Here is an 8367-nt window from a genome sequence, read left to right as displayed (position 1 = left end):
TGTGTTTTTCTGTAGGCATCGTCCACTGCCGATCGACGCATCGCCCAAGACGATGTCACTGTTTCAAAATCTAAGCCGAAAAATTTGGGAACCGTCAGGACATGAAGTTGTGATCGTCCGGGTACGATCGTGCGATCCGGTCCGGGCGATCTGGAATTATAAAGCTGAAAGCATCGTTTTGAAGAGAAGAGAATCAGAATATAAATAAATCAATATCTTGAGAAGAGAAATGATCGATAGAAATCTTGGGAAAAGTGATTTTGGCGAACGCGGAGATTGTTATCGGTCCGACAACTGTTCAGGGAATATGAGTACGCAAGAAGCAACATCCCCTTTCTAATTTCAAGATACCCGTGACGTTCGTTGGCGGATATTCGTCATATTTGTTCGTTATGATTTCATCCGTATTACTTCGATTGGTTAGTTCAGTTTTCCGCGTAACTTTCTGTAATTGTCTGCCGAGGTGCCATTTTGGTTATTTTTCTAAAGATTTTCTATGTCCGGTATTGAATTGCTATTGACTTTCTCTAGTCGCACTGGATTTTATCTTTAAGATAAATTATCTGTGCTAGTAGAATAAATGTTCTGAATGTTATATCTATGTTCTGTCAAATATTGGTAAATTGTGAATTATTCAGGAAACAAGTGTGTAAATCCGTATAATGCACCGTTGTGCTGCCCAATTTTTCTGTGCTGATTTCTGATTGCCTCGTATTCTTCTAAATTGATATGCTATATTGTATGCATGTTAAAAATGGGAGTTAGTAGGGGAGCCTGATCCATAAGTGAGTTCGAAGCTAACTGTTGGGGAAAAGTCTGAAGACTCAAATCTGAAATGATTGCTTTCAGTTTCACGGAATCGATGAATTCTGTTCTGGCATCAGCACACTGTTCTGGTGCCAGTGACACTAAAGGAGGCATAAGGGCCTGACCCTATGAGATTCAGTCAGTGTCTGGAAGGGAGGGCGATGAATAAATAATATCTGATATCTGATTTGATATGATCTGATTTCCGTATGACCTCATTTTTTTATGAGTCACTTGACATCTTGAACCTTAAATCAATCAATATCCAAACCAATCTAGACTTGAGGATCCTCATAGAACTTGACCTTAGGATCTATTCTAGGTCCTAGGATCCTTCTAGACTTCAGACCTAGATCTTATTTAGGTCTAGGATCCTTCATAGACTTCAACCTTAGGTTATTCTAGTCTAGAATCTTCTTTAGATTTGAATCCTTAGAATCTGACCTTAGACCTTAACCAATTAGAATAGTTAAATCTAACCTAGACTTAGGTCAACAAAGCCAAATTTAAAATCCAAGGTCCAAAAAGGATAGTCCTAGAAGGCTTTTTCATATTGATTCAAACACTTGAAACCATCAATGACCTCCGATTCAGACTGTTTCATACTATGGGACATGTCTCTGGGGACGAACTCCAATTGAGGCACATTCGAAGTTTCTAACTGCAAAACACTATATTAAAATCCATAGGCTGTAATCCTTCAATATTTCAGACTATGCCACTGGAGCCTGTCACTTTGAAGATTTGACCTTAGAGCTTCACACAAGCTCTAGTCACATTTCAGATCTTTTAAATTTGATATGTTGGAACTTTAAGACGGTATTTTCTGGACCCATCTTGAGACCCGTATTGGACTCAGAGGGTCAAAATTGACCAAAGACTCCTTATATGATCTAATGGGTGATTACAAACCAAGATGAATCCGAATTGAACAGCAGCCACCGTTCTGTCAAGTGTTACAATGTGTATTTCAAGACCTGCGGACTTTTTCACCTCTGTGGGTCATTAGTTACAAGTTCAACAGTTGTGAACTGCGAACGGCCTGTAAGGGTCCAAAGTAGGTGTGTTTTGACCAAATGACACTTCCTAGACCCTGAAACCACAATCAAATAGACTCAAAATTTTCTCTTGAATTGATTGATGATCAATTCGCTATCTGGGACACACTCTGGTTGACGAGTCAACCGAGGATTGATCAGTCCATTAAGGCCATTTGTAGGTTTATATTGATCCAAAATGGATCTATTTGATATCTTGAATCCCATCCAGACCACATCAACCCATCCATTGATGGCATGGATATTATTTAAAATAATTTGGAGTCGAACCTTGGCCCATTAGATCAAACAAGCATTTTGACTGGTCAAATTACCGATTGCAAAACCCCTTTAAATGATCGTCAACCCAAATGCTTGGTTACACCTTGCATTTCCATCCAATGAGTGGGTGCCAGCAGGACTCGCATGCCAAGGCTCACCAACTTATCCCATAGCTGGTTGCCAGGTTAAGTCACAGAAAAATTGGGTAAGTCAAGTTGACCCTTTAATGGAAATATTCCCATCAACACTTTGATCCCTTCCTTTAAATTAATTGATATAGTCCAAGCATCATAATCAGCTCCTAAGCCACTCTAGTGTGCCACTCAGCATATATTTGACCCCTTATCTTTGACGTGGTCAACAAGATCAAGGGTGGGGTAGCGAGCTTCCAAATGATCTAAACTCTTTAGAGAAACTTGTAAATTAAATCATTTGAATTGCTCATCTGGTTATACAGGCTCTAGAACGCTCTAACAGCTGCCTTTAAACCCTTAAGATTAAAACAATGGGTTGAATCAAATCTTCAGCTCATAAGGACAAAGCACTTTCCAAGTGATTTCCTTTGTCCTTTTGGATCCTCTGCCCTACCACCCGAAAAAAGGGGATCTAGGGGCTTTGACTGTTAGAGCCCTCCAGTCAAAGTCCAGCCTTTCATTTTGCTGGGACACTTGAATAGGCAAAACCCTTTGGAGCCCTCATTCGAACCCTAGCAATCCTCATACTATCCAGAGCTCTCAAGCAGAAATTTGCTCCCAAAGTTCACGTTCAGAAGAAACGGCAACCTCATCATCAATATTCCCAGCTGAATTAAGCGGGCAAGCTCAGCCGGAGGTTGAATCGGGAAAGCTAATGTCAAAACTCGCAGCCGTTTGGTGGCCGACTGAGCGCATTAGCTAGCGATTTTCTTCTAACAAAAAGGAGCGGGACACCTACAAATGCAACATGCCTTTAAACGGATTAATCGTCCATTAAATGAGGTAAATTGAACCCTAGGTTAAACACTTAGGACAAAAGATTTTTTTGTTAAGTGCATTTTATCCTTTAATTTAATTCCCCATTTCTGTTCAGAAATTAATTATTATTAAAATTTAAGCTAAAACCATATGAACGATGAAGGCAAATCTGCAAAAAACTATCTACGACTCGGACGATTGCAATCTGAACTCAACATTTCGGACGTTGATCGCGGATCACGGTCGAAGTTAGCCATTCGCGGTTTGTAAACGTGTATTCCATTCGCACCGACAAACTCATTCGCGATCGCAGCCGCTGCTAGAACCGCGGCCTCTGTCTCCGCGTCTGATTCCTCAGTTGAAGATCAAACCGCGGAGTTATATCCGCGTGGATTGAGTTTCCACGCTGAACCAACGGGTAAGATTGATACATACGTGTTTAGTGAAACAGCGTGAAAACAGCAAGTGTCCGACGCGTGTCTCACAGGCGCTTTTTGATCGGACGAGGGCAACGCCACGTGGCAACCCAACTCCGCATTATCTGGACAAGAGCCACGGACCTCTACGTGTCCCCCGCACACTGCCCATTTAAGTTAAATTGTTATAATTTAAATTAAATCATTTTAACTCAGATTCTTTAAAAAATTAGAAAATAATTTAATCCAAAATAATTTTTTTTCAAACATTTTTTTATAAGCCTTCTAAATTTAAAATTAAAATAGATTGTATATATTTTACTAATCATTGTTAAATTATTTAAATTTGAAATGTTAAGTTTTTTTATTTCATATTTAATTGATTAAATCAAACTAATTTAAAAAAAATCAAATTCAAATTGACTTTAAATAATTTAACATTCTGAAACTATAGTGATAATTCAAAAATAATTAATTTAGTTGATTAACTAAGCTTTGTAGATTTAATTATTTATTAGATATCTATACATAATAGCATTTAAATTTCAAATTTAATAGAATTATTTTAAAATGATATACAAATTCAAAAAATATTAAGAACAAATCAATTTAAGTTGGAACTCTTTTGAAATTAATTAAATGTAAATATTGATAATGATAACTAAGTAGTATATATAATATAGAAGGTAATAAATAATAATAATAAGTTATTCATATGAATTAAATTTATATAATAATGTTGAAAGATTAAAAGTATCCAAAATAACAAAAATACCAAAAGACTCCAAGTTAAAATCTTATATTCAATGATTTTTTTAATTATTATGTGTTAACTTATATCATATTATAGGTTAATTTATATCATATATTAATCTTCATATGCTTATTTTATATTTCTATCTTGTAAATCTAGTTTAAAATTAATTAATTTAAATCCTTCCCCTGATCTCTTGAATTTTGAAATGTTGGATTTAAACATGTATTGAATAGAATTAGTGTGAAGCGAAGTTAGATTTCATGGATGCATTACTTTGGAATGTTTCATTGAGTTATTTTCGTTGTAGTATATAACTTACCTTATTTTTTAGTCTTTAGCTGTTAAGGATACACACAACACCAGCTAGGCTCTCCAAGATTTGTGGATGTTTATGGTTATGCTATGTGTATTAGGTGCGATCTATGTTGGTATGATTAAGTTAAGTTGACCTTGAATTTGAGAACAATACTTTAGTACATTTATTAGAAGGACAACAATTATGGACTTTTAGAATAGAGAATCTTAGACACTGGGCAAATTCTGGAGCAAATTCTCAACTGATCGTCCAGGACGATCCTGGAGCAGATTTTGATATTACACACGCATTGTGCATATCAGAAGAAAATAAAGAAAACTTACAACACAAAAAAAATATCCCCACTCCTCAAAAAAGAAGAAAAAAGAACAAAGAAAGCAATCAGCCTATCTTATAAAAGGAACATGAAGGACCACCAAAATAACAGCACAATATCCAAATAAAGATAGAAAAAGCTCCCAAATACCTACTCCAAATAGCAGATACAGGAACCAAAAGAACCTCCAAGCCATTATAGCTTTAATGATTAATCATCAATCAAGCCAATCAATAAAAAACAATCAAAAATAACTCTAGCCTCCAAATCAGCTGCATCCTGAGTTATCCAAAAAGCAAGAAAAAATCTCTAGGTAACTCAGAAAGCCCCTAAAATAAGGACTCAACTATACCTTCATAAATTTCTTAGAACTCAAAAAATCTTTGGTTGCTAGACCCAACCTTCTAGAATAATCTGGTAGACAAATCCAGCCATCCAAAATAAGAAAAAAAATAGAAGGTGTCCAAACATCATTGTTCAAAAAATCCAAAACTAGCAACATTATATAATAATATGTTGAATTTTGGGGAAATAAGCCCAATTAAAAACTTTATCTTGAACTACAAACTAGATATGCTTACAAATAAAATCCTGGCTATTGAAATTATTTTCCATCTTTCTACAATTTCTTTCTTTCCAAACAAAATAAAGAGTGTAGCAAGTATAGAGAAGAAATAGATATTTAGCATCAGCAATTCAATTTGAATGCCAACTAAATTCAATTTTTTTCATAAGATTAGGTCTAAGCATAAAGAAGTTTAACCCATGCACAAAATTAGAAATAATATTAAAAGAAAAATCACATTCAAAGAATAAATGTCTATGATATTCAGGCCCTTTATTATAAAGGATACAATTATTAGGCACAATAAAATTCCTTTTAATTAAAAGTTCCAAAGTTTTCAAGCCATTTAATATAGTCATCCAAGAAAAACAAAAGAATCTTAAAGCATACCTCTTATGCCAAACATATTTGAACCAATCCACCTTATTAAAGTTAATAAAAAATAGAATAAAAATTCTTTAAAATAGGATAGTTCACCTTATCCCAAGCAATATAAAATGTAACCTGATTATGAATCAGAATGCTTGAAATAGCCAGAGTAATACCTTTCAGAATGTACATAGGAATGTCCCAATTATCCTTAATAATCCATTCCCCAACTTTCTTATCATTGAGTAAAGTAACCTCTTAAGACTAAAGAGTTTCGTGAAGAGCTTTTTCATTAAGCCAAGGATCACAGTAAAGAGATAACGAACAATTGACAACCAAATTAAAAGAGATTGCTTTTAATATCCCTAGCAATAACACAAAGGTCTTTTTAAAATTTTGTATTCTTTTGAGAGCAAGGCTTCAAACAAGATTTATACTTAAATTTAACCCAAATAGCAAGAGGCCTCATATTATTAACAATGCGCCATATAAGAGAGCACTTATAAGCAAAACATAAAGCATTCAGATTAGGAATACATAAACCTCCAAACCTTTCAGGCTTGCAAAAATCCTTCCAAGCAATCATATGAATCCTTCTAATATTAACTTCCCCACAAAAAAAAAAAAATTAGAGCAAGCTTTTTTAAATAATTTGAAACAAGCTTTAGGTAACGAAAGTCCTCTAATCCATTATGAAATAATGTTAGAAATAATAAAGTTAATATATTTAACTCTACCAGCAAAAGATAAAATCCTAGCTTTCTAACTAGTAAGAAGATCAATAATTTTATTCATCAATGGCTAAAAATTATAAATTAAAAGTTGTTTGCGAGAAATCGGCAAACCTAAGTATTTCAAAGTGTTATGAGAAATAGGGATACCTAAAATCTAACCAATACCTTTAGCAATGATACACCCTTTAGAAAAAATAATGGAGCTTTTCTCTTCATATACCAGCAGCCCACAAACCATATGGAAATATTCAAGAATCACTTTTAACTTTTCATCATTCAAAATAGAAGTTTTCTTAAAAATAAGAACATCATCTGTGTATAATAAATGAGAGATAGAATGCTCACAAGCAATAATACCCTCAAAATTAACCACTTGAAACTTATCCTCAAGAAGATTAGTAAAAACATCCATAATAATACAAAATAGATAAGGAGAAAGAATACAACCTTGATGAAGCCTAGAAAAAATTAAAGAAACCATTAAGAGATCCATTGAGCACAATTGAGCAAAAAGTATCATCAATGCACCCTTTAACCAAAGAAATAAACACTAGCAGAAAACCTTTTTGAGCCATTATATTAAAAAGAAAATCTCTAGAAACTGAATCAAAGGCATTTTGAATATCCAATTTGGAACAAAAAAAAACTTTTCTTTTTTTCGGCAATTAAACCCTCTTAATAATTCTGCAACTAGAATAATATTATCTGTAGAAATTCTCTTTTTAATGAAACTATATTGACTATTATGAATAATAATGGGCATAACATCCTTCATCCTTAACGCTACAATTTTAGCAATAGTTTTATAGAAAATATTGCAAAGAGAATTTAGCCAAAAATTAGAAACTTGAGAAGCATTAGCATTCTTAGGAATAAGAGTAATAGTCGTTGCTTTAGCTACTCGAGATAAATACCCAATATTGAAGAAATAAAAACCACATTGCAAAAATTAGGCCCAACAATATCCCAACTCTTCTTAAAGAAGTCAAATGTAAAATCATCCGGACTTGGCGTAGAAGAAGTAAAGCCAAAGAAAACTACATTCTTAATTTCCTCCATAAAAAATTGGTGCCATTAAAGTTGTCAAACTAGCATCATGAATTTTCTTTTGAACCAGAATGGAAAAAGCTGAAGAAAAATCCAACTTAGAAGCATTGAATAACTTCTTAAAATGATTAACAAAAACCTCAGCCAACTCTTTGGGATTAGAAATAACCCCATTAAAAGAATAAATGGCATTAATACTATTAATGTTACGTGTGAAAATGCTCTTATGGCACTAAAAAGTTCGTTAGGGATGTTAAGCCCTATAGAACTGACCCAAGGCTAACAAAGAGAGAGGTGAATTGGATAACTTTAAAACCAAAGATAAAACTCAAACCAAAATCACCACATAAATCAAAGTGCGGAAGAAAATAATGCGGAAGCAATAATAAGAAAGAACACACCAGATTTATAGTGGTTCGGTCAAACATTGACTTACATCCACTCCTTGGAGGCACCCTCCAAGTATTGCACTAAACAAGTGTCTCTCCTTTAGCCCCCACAGCTAGGCGGAGAAGCCCTAACAAATCACTTCCACCTTCCCCGGTGCGGTGGAGTCGCCGGGTCCTTTGACACCAAAGAGATCTTCTTCTTTGGTGAACTTACCCTGAGGCAAGCCTTGAATCTGATGGTACTAAGGTGTGAGTTCGCTGGAGCAACCGTGTGGAATCCCCTCCACACTCCCTTGAGTTCCCCCTCATAGGATCTTCTCCCTCTCAGACTTCACCCGTTCCTCACTCTCTTTCAAGCTCTCTCTTCAAGTATCCCCCA

This window comes from Dendrobium catenatum, unplaced genomic scaffold (genome assembly GCF_001605985.2).
Source record: "Dendrobium catenatum unplaced genomic scaffold, ASM160598v2 fragScaff_scaffold_698, whole genome shotgun sequence".
In the NCBI taxonomy this organism is placed as follows: Eukaryota; Viridiplantae; Streptophyta; class Magnoliopsida; order Asparagales; family Orchidaceae; genus Dendrobium; species Dendrobium catenatum.
The sequence above is the reverse complement of the archived record's forward strand: the minus strand, read 5'-3'. Positions refer to the sequence as shown.